Source organism: Pan paniscus, chromosome 1 (assembly GCF_029289425.2).
Source record: "Pan paniscus chromosome 1, NHGRI_mPanPan1-v2.0_pri, whole genome shotgun sequence".
In the NCBI taxonomy this organism is placed as follows: domain Eukaryota; kingdom Metazoa; phylum Chordata; class Mammalia; order Primates; family Hominidae; genus Pan; species Pan paniscus.
In genome coordinates, this window is record NC_073249.2 from 30,342,419 (window position 1) to 30,358,483 (window position 16,065).

At 35.8% G+C, this 16,065-nt stretch overlaps 1 long non-coding RNA gene across 1 annotated transcript in view; it reads left to right on the plus strand.

Moving 5' to 3' along the window:
* Nucleotides 1-15,747, plus strand: part of LOC103785341 (uncharacterized) — a 126,898-nt gene extending 111,151 nt beyond the window's left edge. Inside the window, exon 5 of the long non-coding RNA XR_008624382.2 lies at nt 13,777-15,747. This is a non-coding gene — a long non-coding RNA (uncharacterized LOC103785341). The remainder of the gene's footprint in view (nt 1-13,776) is intronic.
* The last annotated feature ends 318 nt before the right edge of the window (nt 15,748-16,065 follow it).

Sequence of the window (16,065 nt, forward strand, 5' to 3'; positions counted from 1 at the left end):
CTTATTAGTTCTAGTAGGTTTTTGTTAGACTTAAAATTTTCACCATAAACAGCCATGGCATCTATTCATAAGGAGATTTATTTTTCCCTTTCCAATTTCTATGTCTTTCCTTTCTTTTCCTTGCCTTTTGCTCTGGCTACAACTATCAGGATAATGTCAAAAGGAGCTGGTGAGAACAGTTATTCTTGCCTTGTTCATGATCATTCAGTGTTCCACCCCTAAATATGATGTCAGTAGTTGTTTTTTTGTAGATTTTTTTTTTCAGAATATCTAAGTTGCCTTCAATTTTTGGTTTGCCGAGAATTTTTATATTATGAATAGGTGTTGATTTTTGAGGGGAAGCTTTCAGTGTTTCACCATTAACTATTGTGTTACTTGTTTAAACACACACACACACCCCAAAAACCAAAAACCAAAAAATATATATAAAATTTGTTTAAATTGAGGAAATTTCCTTCTTCTTTTAGTTTGCTGAGAGTTTTTAACATAAATGGGTAATAAAATTTGTCAGATACTTTCCCTGCATCTATTATGGCTGATAAAAGAAAAACTTCAGCCAAATTAAATTTAAAAGAGTTTAATTGAGCAATGAATGATTCACAAATCGGCAGCCTCCTGAGTCAGAGTAGGCTCAGAGACGCTAGTGCAACCATGTGGCAAAAGAAGATTTTATGGAAAGAAAAAGGAAAGTGAGGTACAGAAACAGCTGGATTGGTTATAACTCAGAGTTTGCCTTATTTGAAAATGGTTCAAAGAGTTGGCTACATTTGATTGGCCAAAACTCAGTCACTGGCACAAGGGCAGGCTAGGGTCTGTTTACACTTCCACTTGTTATAATTCAAGATGTACAGTTAAGTCTTTAGGCCGAACTTAAAATATGTAAGGAGGCAGCTTTAAGTCAAACTTGATTTAACAGGGCTTTTCTCCTTTATTGTAATAAACAATGAGATACATGGATTGATTTTCAAATGTAAAATCAACCTTGCATTCTTGAGATAAAGCCGGTTGGTAATGATGTGTTATCTTTTTAAATATTTTCCTTAATTTAATTTTCTGAAAGTAACAATTGTTTGTCTGTGTTAACAAGGGATACTGGTCAGCAATTTATTATTTTTTTGTAATATCTTTGACATTTTTGACATCAGGGTACTGCTTGCCTCATAAAAGGAGTTGGGAAGGTTTTCCTTCTCATCTATTTTCTGGAAGTTTGAGGAGAACTCCTAGTATCAATTTTCTACTTAAATACATTTCTTTAAATTCCCCAATGAAATCAACTGGACCTGAAATTTTCCTTGTGGGAAGATTTTTATCCATAAATTTAATTTCATTACTAGTATAGGACTATATTACTAACATTCCCTTATTGTCCTTTTAATTCCTGTAGAATCAGTATTAATGTTCCCTCTTTCATTCCTGATATCTTTTTTGGTATGTTCAGACTGACTAGTTGTTTATCAGTTTTATTGACCCTCTCAAAGTAGCAACTTTTGGTTTTATCCGATTTTCCCTTGTTTTTCTGTTTCCATTTTCAATTATTCCCATACTTATTTTTATTTTTTTCTATTTTATTGCATATTTTGGTTAAATTTCCTCCTTTTTTTCCTAAGGTGGAAAAATATATCACAGATTTTTTTTTGAGAACTTAAGGATGACATATTACAGATTTGAGACCTTGTTTATCTTCCTGATACAAGCATTTTATGCTATAAATTTAACTCTAAATCCTACTTTCTTGCTTCAGTCTATAAATTTTGATATGTTATTATGCTGGTTATTAATTGATTCTCATCTCACATCCATCTATTTTTGTCCTGATTTGGGAAACTAAAAACGAACCCTGTAAAAATTTCCCTTTAGATAGCTGCTTAATGTTAGCCTTAGTGGTTGCTGGGGGATCACTGCAAGACAAAGCAAAGGAAGAGGCTTCTTTCTGGTGTGATTTTTCTTTTTCTCCCATAGTAACCAGTGATGTGCAGGCGGCTCAACAGTACTCAGTCCGTGAGTTTCTCCAGCAGTTCAGAGGGCTGCTTCTGGTGGAAGAGCTCTAGGAAGACAGTGCTACATGAGGACCTCTTTTTTTTTTTTTTTTTTTTTTTTTGAGACAGAGTCTGGCAGAGACAGCCCAGGCTGGAGTGCAATGGTTTGATCTCGGCTCACTGCAACCTCCACCTCGTGGGTTCAAGCGATTATCCTATCTCAGCCTCCGAGTAGATGGGATTACAGCCTCCAAGTAGCTGGGATTACAGGCACCCGCCATGAGGGCCTGTTTCTGCATAGTGGCCGTGGCCCTCCATTATTTCAGCAATGGATTGTTTCTTTGGACCACCTTTGACCAGCCTGTCACTTCATGGACACTTTGCAGGGAGTTTCCATAGAACAGCTCCAACCGACCCGACCCTCTACTGAATTTTCCAGATACCCAGTGGATTCCTCTTATGAATGAGCTCTAGCTGCAACCTCTGGCAAGTTTGTTTGCCATAGTTAGATTGTAGTTGCTTGTAGTAGTCATACTCTCTCTAATAAAGTCTGTAACTTAGACAAGCAAGGGGAGGGGAATATCTTCCAACTTCTAAACTTCCTTTCATCTGTATTCTTACTCACCAGAAATGATAGATGGTTTCTGCATTTATTACTCCTATATTCCACTAGTTACCTATATTATTAACCCTTTACTAGTTAATAGTTCTTCACCCTAAAATGTTCGTGTTGAACATATTGCTGTGGTTTCTATCTACTGATTGGAACTTGACTAACTTGTGTTTTTATTTACCTATAGTTCAAAATATTTTCTAATTTCCCTTATGAGTCCTTTTTTGACCCAGAGGTCATTAAGAAGTATGTTGGGCTGGGCGTGGTGGCTCACACCTGCAGTCCCAGCAATTTGGGAGGCCGAGGTGGGTGGATCACCTGAGGTCAGGAGTTTGAGACCAGCCTGACTAACAGGGAGAAACTCCATCTGTACTAAAAAATACAAAATTAGCTGGGTGTGGTGGCACATACCTGTAATCCCAGCTACTCAGGAGCCAGAGGCAGGGGAATCGCTTGAACCCGGGAGGCGGAGGTTGCAGTGAGCCAAGATCGCACCATTGCACTATCTAGCCTGGGCAACAAGAGTGAAACTCATCTCAAAAAAAAAGATGTTGCAAAAAAAAAAAGATGTTGCCTTATTTCCATATATTTTAGTATTTTCAGGATGAATTCACATTATTTAATTTTAGTTTAATTTTGTTGTGGCCAAAGGTCATACTTTATATGATTTATATTTTTTCTTTATTGTGGTAAAAAAAACCACATAATATGACACCTACTCATTGTTGTACAACACATCTCTAGAGCTTTTTCATCTTGCGTGACTGAAACTCTAGATTCATTGCATAGCAAATCTCCATTTCCCCCTACCCTGAAGTCACTGGCAGCTAACATTAAACTTTCCATTTCTGTGAGTTTTTACTACTTTTGATACCTCATATAAGTAGAATCATGTGGTATTTGTCCTTCTATAACTAGCTAATTTCACTTAACATAATGTCCTCAAAGTTCACCCATGTTATGGCATAGGATAATTTTCTTTTCTTTTTAAAGACTGAAAAGTATCCCATTGCATAATTATGCCACATTTTCTTTATCCATTCATCCATCAAAAGATTTTAGTTGTTTTTACATCTAGGCTATTGTGACTAATGCCAAAATGAACATGAAAGTGAAAGTGCACATATTATTTCAAGACCTTGTTTTGAATTATTTAAATAAATACCTGGAAGTGGGATTGCTGGATCATATGATACTTCTACTTTCATTGATGAGAAACCTCCATATTGTTTTTCATAAAGGTTATAGAAGTTACATTTGTACCAATGGTGCACAAGGGTTCCCTTTTCTCCACACCCTTGCCTAAACTTGTTATTTCTTGTTGCTCCCTGTTTCATTTTTGTCGTTTCTTTGATAATGGTCATCTTGAGAATTATGAGGTAATATCTCATTATGGTTTTAATTTGCATTTTCCTGAATATTAGTGTTATTGAGAGTCTTTTCATGTACATATTGACTACTTGTATGTCTTCCTTGGAGAAAGGTCTATTTAAGTTCTTTGTTTATTTTAAAAATCAAATATTTCATTTTTTTTTCTTATTATTTAGTTGTAGGAGTTCCTCACATGACTGGATATTAACCCCTTATCAGATATGTTGTCTACAGATATTTTCTCCCATTCTATATGTTCCCTTTTCACTCTGTGATTGTTTCCTTTGCTTTACACAAGCTTTTTAGTTTGATTTAATCCGGCTTGTGTGTTTTTGCTTTTGTTGCCTCTGCTTCTAGTGTTATATCCAGGAAATCATTGCTAAGATCAATGTTATGAAGCTTTCCTTCTATGTTGTTTTCTCTGAGTTTTATAGTTTTAGGTATTACACTTAAGGATTTAATACATTTTGAGTTGATTTTTGTGTAATGTGAAAGATGAGTCCAGTTTCATCTGTTTGCATGTGGGCATCCAGGTTTCCTAAATTCATTTGTAAAACAGACTATCATTTTCCCATCTGTGGTCTTGGTGCCCTTATCAAAGATCATTTGACCCACTATGTAAAGATTTATTTCTGTACTCTCTATTTTCCTCTGTTGTCTATAGATTTGTCTTTATGCCAGTACCATCCTATTATGATTACTCTACCTTTGTAATATGTTTTGAAGTCAGAAAGTGTGAGGTGTTTTTAGCTATCTGGGTTTTCTTTTTTTGTGGTTTCATATAAATTTTATAATTGTTTTTCCTATTTCTGCAAAAAGTACTATTGGGATTTTTATGGTAGTTGCATTGAGTCTGTAGATCACTATGGCTACAATGGACAATTTAAAAACATTAAATTTTTTATTCCATGAACATGGGATATCTTTTCACTTATCTGAATCTTCTTTAATTTTTTTCATGAATAAATTGTGTTTTTCAGTGTACACACCTTTCATTTCCTTGATTAAGTTTTACCTAAGTATTGTATTCTTCTTAATAGTATTGTAAATGAGATTGTTTTCCTTATGTCCTTTTTGGATGTTTATTATTAATTAATAGAAATGCAACTGATTTTTGTATACTAAGTTTGTATTCTGCAACTTTGCTGAATGTGTTCATTAGCTCTAATAGGTTTGTTTTGGTGGACTTATTCATGGTTTATGTATATAAGATCATGTCATGTGTTAATAAGGACAATTTTATTTCTTCTTTTACAATTTGCGTGTATTTTATTTGTCTTTCTTGCCTAATTGCTCTGGCTATGACTTTCAGTACTAGAAATAGTACTGAATAGAAGTGGTGTGAGTGGGTATCCTTGACTTGTTCCTGATCTTAGTAGAAAAGCTTCCAGGTATTTTTTAAAGCATTGATTATGATATTAGCTGTGAGTCTTTCACATATGGCTTTTTTATGTTGAGGTAATTTCTTTCTATTCCTAGTTTGCTCAGTGTTTTTGTCTTAAAGAGGTACTAAATTTTTTTCAAGTGCTTTTTCTACATCTACTGATATGATCATCTGGTTGTTATCACTTGTTCTGATAATGTGAAGTTTCATATTGTTTGGTTTTCATATGGCAAACTATCCTTGCATTCCAAGGATAAATTCCACTTGGCCATGGTGTATATCCTCTTAATATGCCACTAAATTTGATATTAAATTTGGTTTGCTCCTGTTTTGTTGATTATTTTTGCATCTATATTTATCAAGGATATTGGTCCATAGTTTCATTTTCTTGTAATATTTGTTGGCTTTGGAATCAGAATTCTAAATTGGCCTCATAAGTTTGGACTTCCCTCTTCTTCAATTTTTTGAAGAATTTGAAAAACACTGATGTTAATTCTTCTTTAAATGTTAAGTAGAATCCTCTAATGGTTCACTTGACTGTATTCTGTAAGTCCCTTAGGCTTTACTTACTTTTTTTTTTTCTTTGCTCCTCTGACTGGTTAATTTCAAGTGACCTGTCTTCAAGGTTGCTGATTCTTTCTTCTGCATAACTGAGTCTCTGTCGAGCCTCTCTAGTAAATATTTCAATACAGTTATTGTATTTATCTACCCCAAATTTTGTTTCAATGTTTTCTCATGTTAATTTCTCATTTTTTTGATTCATTGCTTTCCTGAGATCATTGAACATTTTTATGGCAGTTATTTTGAATTATTTGTCATTTAATTTATACGTCTATTTCTTAGAGTCATTAGCATATTTAAATTGAATCAAATTAGAGTGCCAATTCCAGAAACCCTTGAATCAATTCAGAAAAGTCATCTTTAAAATTGTGTTCCCCTAAAACCACTCTTAGTACCAAAATCTGTGTTAGTCATGGTTCTCTAGAATAACTGAACCAGTAGGATATATGTATATATTTTATATATATTTTATATGTATATTTTATATATATATAGTGTGTATGTATATGCTTCATATATGTTCATATTATATATATGGAATTGGTTCATGGAATTATGGTGGCTGAGAAGTTGCAAGCTGGAGAAAGAGGGAAGCCTGCATTGTAATTTATTTCAAGTCTGAAGGCCTGATATCTAGGGTAGGGGGATAGGGGCAATGGTGTTAAGTTCCAGAACACTGACGTCTGAAGATAGATGTCCCAGCTCAATATCAAGATTAAGTTCTCATTCCCTGACCTTTTGTTCTATTTGAGTCCTCAGCAAATTGAATGATGCTCAGTCAATTGAGTAATTATCACATCTTTATTTACCTGTAAACAGTTAAAATAGGGTAACTGGTCATTTTTAAAAAGAAATATCTTACTAAAATTTAGTTTGTCTGGCTAGATTGCTTTAAACGAAGTCAAAAGTTAGACACACATACACACATAAAACAAACAAAAAATGAAAACAATTGCTGAGGTAAATGTTTCATAGTAAATATAGGATGCTTATCCCAGTGACTTCTGGCCTTTCTGGGTAGAATTGCTGAGTATGCACTGCATATGTTTGAGGAGAATTGGAAGATCTAAATATTCTTCCATAATCTTTCTTCCCTCTTTTTCCCTATCTTTTTCTCACTTCTCCACCTCCTTTTTCCTTCATCTAATGTTTGGATTCTTTTGTAATTCTTCTCTGTGGCATAAATTGCTGTTCACTTAAAAACAAAAAATCAGATGCAAAAAAAATACTTTTAAAACACATGTCACTCACTCTTATTTGTACAAATCTGAATAAAGTATGTGCTTTAATGTTTAAATGGTAGTGACTAGAGAATATGCTGGTAGCAAATGAAGGTAAACTATAAATATATCTCTTGTTGATATTTTACTTTAATATTTTAGGTGAAAACAGTTATTATAAACACAAAATTATCCATACAATCACTTAATTCCTTTACATCATTTGCTAATATATCTCTTGTTGATATTTATTTTGCCTACCATCAGGCTTGCCAATCTAAGCTCAAAACTGGTGTAGTTTATCATTTAACATAGTAGTTGACACATAGTCCAAATCTAATAAACAACTATTGAGAGAATAAATATAACTTTTAACTCTAGAATTTTTCTTCCATTTCTAGCGTATTCAGCTACCCCATTCATTTTATCTCATGTCCTAAAGATTTTTGTTGGTTTGAGTCCCACCTTTGAAATATTCCTTGGGTTGGCATTGTGAAGCTTGTCAAGATAACATGGGCCTGTCAGGATTCCATGATCTCTATGTATTTTTACAATGTTTCTTCAACGAATACTATAGAACCTAGCCTTCTAACTGTCTCCTATCTCCTCCCTACTTTTCTTACACAACTCCACAGAAGGAAAAATGCATGCTGTGAAGATGAACATTTAGTTGATTGCTTTTTTACTCTCAACTTTGTGTCCTCAGGAGGATCTATTAAGGACCTGCTCTCATGTCAGTTGTAGATGGGGCTCATTTCCAAGAGTTAAATAGAGTTAGACTCATCCTCTAGCAATATATTCTCTGATGATTAATCAGAAATTTAGAATGAAAACTTACTTTCTTACCATTTTCCTCAGTTCTGTAATTATAAGCAAATCAAGAAAATGCTCTCCATGGCTAGAAGAGAACATAACCTAAGGTACCTTGTAAGAAGACCTCATGGCATTTTTTAAGAATCACGGACAACCCCGCCTCTACTAAAAATACAAAAAAATTAGCTGGGCGTGGTGGCATGTGCCTGTAGTCCCAGCTACTCTGGAGGCTGAGGCAGAAGAATCGCTTGAACCCGGGAGGCAGAGGTTGCAGTGAGCTGAGATCACACCACTGCACTCTAGCCTGGGTGACAGAGCAAGACTCTGTCTCAAAAAAAAAAAAAAAAAAAAAAAGAAAGAATCACAGACAATTTAGACTACCTAGCTTTCCTTATAAAAATATAATATTGCCATAGGGAGGCTGCTGAGCATAATTCATGCTCATCTGAATTGTCTTGTTAATATATTCTTTTCAAGGGATAAGTCAGAACAACCTGCCTGTAGGTTTGTACTTAGTGCCTATATTAGTCAGGGTTCTCAGGGAAACAGGACCAGTAGGATATTTATAATATTCCCTGGGTTGGCATTGTGAAGCCTTTCAAGATAACATGGGCCTGTCATGATTCCATGATATCTATGTATTTTTACAATGATGTATGAGTGTGTGTGTATACATATATACACATATATACACATATATTATATGTATATACACACATATATACACATGTGTGTATATATTAGGGTGGTACAAAATTAATTGTGGCTTTTGCCATTGAAAATAATGGCAAAAACCACAATTACTTTTGCATCAATCTATATATACACATATATACACACCCATATATATGTAATGTGTATATATGTATATATACACACATACTTATAAAAATATTTATTATAAGAAATTGCTTGAGAACAAATTGTGAGACCTGAAGAAAAAAAATTGCTCACGTGATTGTGGCAGCTGGCAAGTCCAAAATGTGCAGGGTGGACTGGCGGGCTGGAGACCCAGGAAAGCCAAAGCTGCAGTTCAAGTCTAAATGCTGTCAGCTGTAGAATTCTCTCTTGCTTGAGAGAGGCCAGTCCCTTTGTTCTCCTAAGACCTTCAACTGGTTGAAGGAGGCCCACCCATATTATGGGGGGCAATCTGCTTTACTGAAAGTCCCCCAATTTAAATATTAATCTTATACAAAACCACCCTCACGGAAACACCCAGAATAATCTTTAACCAGATAACTAGGCATCCTGTGGCCCAGCCAACTTAACACATAAAGTTAACCATCACCATGCCCAGGAAAACTTCAGGATAATTTTCTTTGCCAGATACACATTCAGAAGACAAATCAAATGTGAAATGAATTACTTATTTTACAAAGAATGCTCTAGTATAGAATGTTCTTCTGGGGGGTTTCAAGGATAAGAAAATCCTAAATGAAGAGAACTTATAAGAGAAGTATACCTCATGAGTAAATCACAGTAGTGAGAAAATCTCCAAAGAGCTATAATTATAGCTAGATGTTTCTGTGAGGGTGCTTTTGTGTAAGAGATATATTAGCAAATGATGTTGTCAGAGATAAAATGAAAAGAAGCTGTCAGCAGGCAAACTAGATAATTTATACCAGCACCCCCAAAATTCCTTTATCCTAAGTTTTGTGATAGCTCATCACACAGATCTCTTCTGTCCAGGTAACAGCTGAACTTAGCTCTGCAATTCATTTTGCAAAGGTATTTTTAAAATATTTGAGACTGAATTACTTTAATATTTTAGGTGAAAATCGTTATTATAAACACAAAATTATGTACACAATCACACAACTCCTTCACATCATTTGCTAATATATCTCTTGTTGTTATTATACCAAAGCATTTTTAACTTTAAACAAAGTAGCAATTCCTTTTACACACTTTTTTTTAAAGTAGATCTTTGTTATTCAGGTAGAAAAGGACTGTAAAAATTCTCTAGTGGCATGTTTTGCTACTTCTGTTGAACAGTATAAAGACTTAGCACAGAGCAGTGTTTTTATTTTTCAAAATACATTACTCTTTTAAAGTATTAATATGTTTTGTCCTTTGTTTTTTATTTCTGTCTATAAAATCCAAATTTTACATAAATAATGGTACCTTGGGCTTTTCACTAAAATATCAGGGCCAGGACTCTTAGCTTCCTGGAGTCCTATTATAGTACATAAATAACTTTGCAAATATGGCTCTTAAAACTTTTAATTGAATAGTGTCATAAAAATACACCTGGCATACTTATTTTCAAAAAATTTAGTCTCGAACACTAAAGTCACCTTATCCATTGAGACTTTCAGTATCATTCCTTTTATATTTCTTTTTCCCCTAAAGACGTTTCTGTGCTTTAGATTATAGGACCATTATAGTCCCTAAAGCAAATCTTTGGTATTTCAATGTCTGCTCCTAAAAGCTTCAAGACATACAAATCAACTTGTATGTCATTATTATGACTTTATTCCTTGACTTCTCATTTTCTAGTCCAGTGTTTTGTTTTGATTTTAAATATGTGCTTGGGCATTTGTGTAGGACAATGAAGATCTTCGGTTCTTTTGATAATTTTGTATTTGGATTTTGTCACTACCTTTTAGATGTCTAAAGTATAAAACATCCTTAAAGAATTTTTCGAATAAAGTTAACAGTGTAGCCTAATCACTGTGCATTTATCTTTCCACTCAACTTAAAACCACTAGTGACTCAGGTAAACATGAAATAATAGGATAATATATTGTGTAATAATTATAAAAGGAAAAACAATACTGAGATAAATATTAAACATTGAGGGATTGCTGAAATGTAAGAGAGGGCCCCTGAAGTGTGCAAGTGCCACATAGTGGCACCACCATTCCTACCTGCATCATAGTTGTTATTTCAAAGGGTCATTTTGTATTCCGCATCCTCTAAAGAGAAGAATCAGCAGAAATTTACTCATTGTGTTTATATTTAAATGTTTAGCTCCAGCAAACAGTCCAGAGTGTTAAGACCATATAGTGAATATACCCTTCAGATAACAATAAATAATGCCAAATTGGACGTAAAATACAAGTACTATGGCTAAGAAACAACCATGGTGCCAGGCTGGAAAATTAAGACAAAAGAGGAATGAAATATTTTTTAACTGAGAGAGCAGACCTCACTGCCATGTTAAGGAATTGGAATAACATGATTTTATGCCCATTACCAAGGAGCTATGCATCATTTTGGTCACTGCAGTAATGAGGATTATGCTAGGCAATATTACAATAACAAACTACATATTCTCAGTGGCTTAACACAAGACAGACTTTATTTCGCATTTATGAAAATTCTGATGCCGGGTGGAGGGCTCTCCTTCATATGGTCACTTCAGCACTCGCTGCACATCGCCTTCAGGGCTGTGGTGGCTGAGGAAGAGAGAGCTGAAGGCTTTACAGGTGGGCCTACAAGTGTCATTCATCACTTTCTCCTGTGCAGTGACCAGATCACAGCTACATGGTCTCAATCTAACTGGAAGGGAGGCTTGGAAATATAGGGAATACATTTGATCTATTGCATGAAATATCTCCGGCATACGGACTACAATTAGATAATAAGACAATGTTGTGCTTTATTAATGTGGGTACAGGGGAAGCAGATTCAACCAAACTTTATTTATTCATGTGTGTTCTTCCACCACTTATATGGCAGAAGGTAATCATAACAATAGCCATGACTTAATAAATTCCCAACACCGTTCTAAGGACTTGTGTTATCTCATTTAATCCTTATTTATTACCTTCTGGTAGGCATTAGGATTATTATCTCTATTGTACAGGTGGGGAAATTGTGCCAGGAGATGTTACATGACTTGTCCAATGTCACATGGTGGAGTAAGTGGGAGAGCCAATTTTGAATTCAGGAAGTCTGGCTCCCGAGCTAGGTGTTTTGCTTTTTGTGTTTTAAGGTGAAGAGTAATAGAGAGCCACGAAAAAGCAAATCAGCCCAGGTCAGTGGCTTCATTCTCACTAAAAACTTCCCATTTCTGCAACTAACAACATCTTATAAAAACAGCAGTACATCAGTGGACAAGTTAGTGTAGATGGTAAATAGGGAATGAAGAACACATTACAGCTGTCTCCACCATTAACTATCATCTCTCTAAATAAGAACATGCAGTCAACTGGGAACTCAGAAACAACTTTTTGTACACATTTTACCTGTATGCCTTGCACCTTAAGTTATTTCTAATGTCATTAGAGAATAAAAATTTACCATCAGAAACTGCATCGTGACACTCTCAAAGTTATTGTTGAATAGAACAAAAGGAAAATAAAGTTAAAAACCTCTCCCCTCGGTCTTCTGTATTTCACTCTTTATTCATTGATCTTTTTATTCCTTCCTTTCCCTCCCCTTCTTTTCACTCCCCTCTTCTCCCCTCCCGTTTTCCCCTCCCCTTTCTCCCCTTCCCTTCTCTCTCCTCTCCTTTCCTCCCCTCTTCTTTCTTCCTTTCTCCTGTCTTTCTTTTCTTTCCTTCCTCCCTCCATCTCCCCCTCCCGCTCTCTCTTCTTCCTTCCTTCTTTCTTCCCTCCCTTCCTTCTTCCCTCCCTCTCTCCTTCCCTCTCTCCCTCCCTTCTTTCCTTCCTTCCTTTCTTCCTTCCTTCCTCCTTCTCTCCCTTCTTTCCTCCCTCCCTCCTTCCTTTCCTTTCTTCCTTTCTCTGAACTCTTCATTTTTGCTAACACTCTGTTTCCTATGTGCTTGCCAAATTTTAGTCTATTTTAATAGTCTAGTGTTGGTTGCACGTAGTTTCTGACTTTTAAATCAAATCTTTAATGAATTTTGTTAAACCCGTAAATCTCACATAATGAGTTTTTGTAATTGTGTTTATGTGTTCAGAAGGAATAACAAGTGTAATTAAGGTTACTATTATCTGTGGAGAATTAAACCCTTCGTTTAAAAGCAATGGAGTTCCTTCATCATATTAATTAAAAAGACTTAAATACTTTCTAAAATAATATATTTTCTCACAGCACATCATAAGCAGGTCTGTTAACTAAGATAATTGTAAATATAGCTTTTCCATGAAAATAACAATTTCTTTAACCCGGGACCATATCGGTCTATGCTGTGATTTCAGCCATGTTTCACTTACATTTCTTTGTCCAAACTATAATGTTTACATTTATTCTTTAGTATCTTACTACATCATGTTTAAATGTAAACAGTTGAGATTTGTTTCTCTCTGTTGGAATTTCTAAATAACAGTTCTGCATATTACAACGTTAAAGATGTGTCATGGCAGCTGCAAATAACTTTTAAAAAGAAACTTTGTGCAGCAAACTATCACATTTCATCTGCACTCTGGCAAATGGTGCTTTCTTTTTGGCCCCAATTCAGCCTTCATTTTGCAAAACCAACTTCCTGCGGCATGAGAATATACATTTTCTTGGGCCAAATATTTCAAAGTGGACACCAATTTGGTACTCCCAGTGTTTTTCAGCTCTCCAGCTTTGGGACATATGAGCATTGAAAAATGCCAGATTTCTATATTCGTGCCAAACATTTAGGCTTTGGAGGCTGAAAAGTCAAGCATCTCTATTTTAGTATAAAATGCCAGAAGCAAGCTGTCCTTATGAAACAATTACTTCCAGTCAATGGATCAGCAAACAGCACCACGTTTTCAGGCAAACTTTATGTTGTCTGCTCAGCACCCCCAAAATAGTCAGTTACTTCTAGCTCTGGAAGGGAATTTGGATCACATGATGAGAGATGAAGAGGTTAATGGATGTCAACAGTGTGGAAATTTGATAAAATGGAAGTTAGGCTTTCTACTTTTTCATTTTTGTTCTATTTTTCTTTTTCAGCTAGCATGTAATTTTCTTTCTCTACTTCTCTACATTTGGAGGATGGAAATGTAGATGCTCTTCCATTGTGCCAGCCTCCTCATTCTTCTTTCTCCAGTGCCGCATCTTCCTGCAAACTTCCTGCCACAACTCAAACAACAGGAAAATAAATGATCTGAAATCCTCCTGAACTGCAGCCTACGTATCGTGGTCTCTATGGGTGCAAACTTCCTTCCAGAAGCTTGTTCAGCTGGCTAAAACAGGACATTTGCCAATGCAGCCAAAAGTTGGGTCTTATACTGGCTACCTCCTATGCAGAGTGAAAAACTTTTCTTTCTCCCACAGCCACAGACATCGCTCCTCTTCCAGCTCAACATCTTTCAAAGGGATGGCTCTCAGTCCCGAAATGAAAAGAAAAGGTGGCTTGGTGCAAATCATTCTCTTTATCAGCAAAAGAAATACCAAAGCCTGTGTCCTTCTGACATAGTGAGCTGTCGAGGTAGTCCAGGGAAAAGATGACAGTGAATTGAGTTATAGGATGGCAATGGAGACTGAAAAGAATCTGTGTTTATTATATGTATATATATCATTAAGGTAGAACTAGTGGATTTTCTCTGGCACTGCACATGGGAAGCAAGTGAAGGAGAGTGATCTAGAATGACGCCACCATTTTTGCCTGAGAAATTCAGTACTCAGAGGTGTCTGTCATTCAGAGAGATGGAGGAAACAAGAAGAGGAACAAGTTGGGGGAGAGGGTAAGCAGAATCAAAAACTGTGTTGATACGTTAACTTTAGGATGCATAGTAGACATCGGAGTACAGATGGAGTCTAGGAGCAAAGTTATATAGAGAGATAAGTTTGAGAACCTGTAATTCTTTTATTTGTGGCAGATAATTAGACAAATGATTTCTAAATATTGCCATGACTACTACAGAACATCAATAAATTCCTTAATAATACTAGAAGGAGAAATGTGGTTTAAATTTTCCCAGGGGTTTTCTAACCTTTCAGCAATTCTCTTTCTTTTCAGCAAATGTTTGGTAATTATGCTGGAATATTGGGGTGGGGGTGCTTTCTTTTTAAGGCTGCTATTTCTTTATGTATTTCTCTGGTCTTTAAGCTCTCAAGTAGAATCATCTGATGTGATTTCTCAGCTAATATAGGCATTTTATAACTTGCCCAGAGCCTCATTGTTTTCAATTCTGTTTTTTTTTCCCCTATTAGTTCTTTAACCATATTTGTGACTTTGTATTTTGAGACATTCTGGAACATTCTCCGGTAGAATAAAACTATAATACTATGGGAATAAAAAATACAATACTATACTTAGAAAACAACCATAGGGCTGGGCGCAGTGGCTCACACCTGTAATCCCAACACTTTGGGAGGCCGAGGCAGGCGGATCACAAGATCAAGAGATTGAGACCATCCTGGCCAACAGAGTGAAACCCCATCTGTACTAAAAATACAAAAATTAGCTGGGCATGATGGCGCACACCTGTAGTCCCAGCTACTCGGGAGGCTGAGGCAGGAGAATTGCTTGAACCTGCTCTTTTTTTGACATGACCACACCCTGCAGCAACTCGCCCACTTACTCCACTATGTGACATTGGACAAGTCATTTAGCATCTCCTGGCACAATTTCCCCACCTGTACGGTAGAGGTAATAATCCTAATGCCTACCAGAAGGTAATAAATAAGGATTAAATTAGATAACACAGGTAAAGTGCTTAGAATGGTGTTTAGAATTTAGTAAGTCATGGCTATTGTTATGATTATCTTCTGCCCATATAAGTGGTTGGAGAACACACATGAATAAATAAAGTTTGGTTGAATCTGCTTCACAGTTAGAAGAGTGTTATTATAATCTCAACAAGATGCTTAGGGTGTAACAGTGGGAATATACACAAATATATAGGAACCAATATTCAGCATGTGATTAATCTTTCATCCACAGCATGAAACACAGAGCCTGGCACAAAGTATCTTCTCAATAATTAGTGTTAAATGGAAAAGCAAAGTAGATGTAGAGAGATAGGAAAATAAGAAACTTAAAAAGATTCCTAGTTTTCTGGCTTGAATCACTAAGTTGATGCCTCTGTCATAACACTTTGAGAGGCTGAGGCAGGAGGATCACTTGAGCCCAGGAGTTCAAGACCAGCCTGGGCAATATGGTGAAACCCCATCTTATACAGTTTGGCTCTGTGTCATCACCCAAATCTCATATCGAATTGCAATCCTCAATGTTGGAGGGAAGGGCCTGGTGGAAGGTGACTGGATCATGGGGGTAGATTTCTCCCTTGCTGGTCT